Here is a 385-nt window from a genome sequence, read left to right on the forward strand (position 1 = left end):
GGTTCTTGACGATTTAAAGCACGTCGTGCGCCGGATGCCTCGCCTTGAGGACTACCGCTCTGTCGGCGCGACTCCTAGCCGTGGAGCAAGCGAATACGTCGCTGCATGCGACGGTGGAGCGCTTGGCGCCATTAGAAATGAAGGTTGTTGCGCTCCGTGCTTAAAACCAGTTGCTGATTCAGCTTCTGGGTGGCCAAGGGCCCGCGGTATCCGCTCCGGCGACAACGCTTCCACGTTAACTTGCGTTGGATCCCGGTACGGCTTGAGCAAGCCCACGAAAACACCGGGTGGGTGCGCGTCCGTTTTGGGGGGTTCAGCGTATATGCTAGGCCCCGCTTGGCCACAACCTTAAACGGTCCGATAAACCGTGGACGAAGCTTCGTCC

The sequence above is a fragment of the Plasmopara halstedii genome (genome assembly GCF_900000015.1).
Source record: "Plasmopara halstedii genome assembly, contig: Scaffold_3060, whole genome shotgun sequence".
NCBI classification, from domain to species: Eukaryota; Oomycota; class Peronosporomycetes; order Peronosporales; family Peronosporaceae; genus Plasmopara; species Plasmopara halstedii.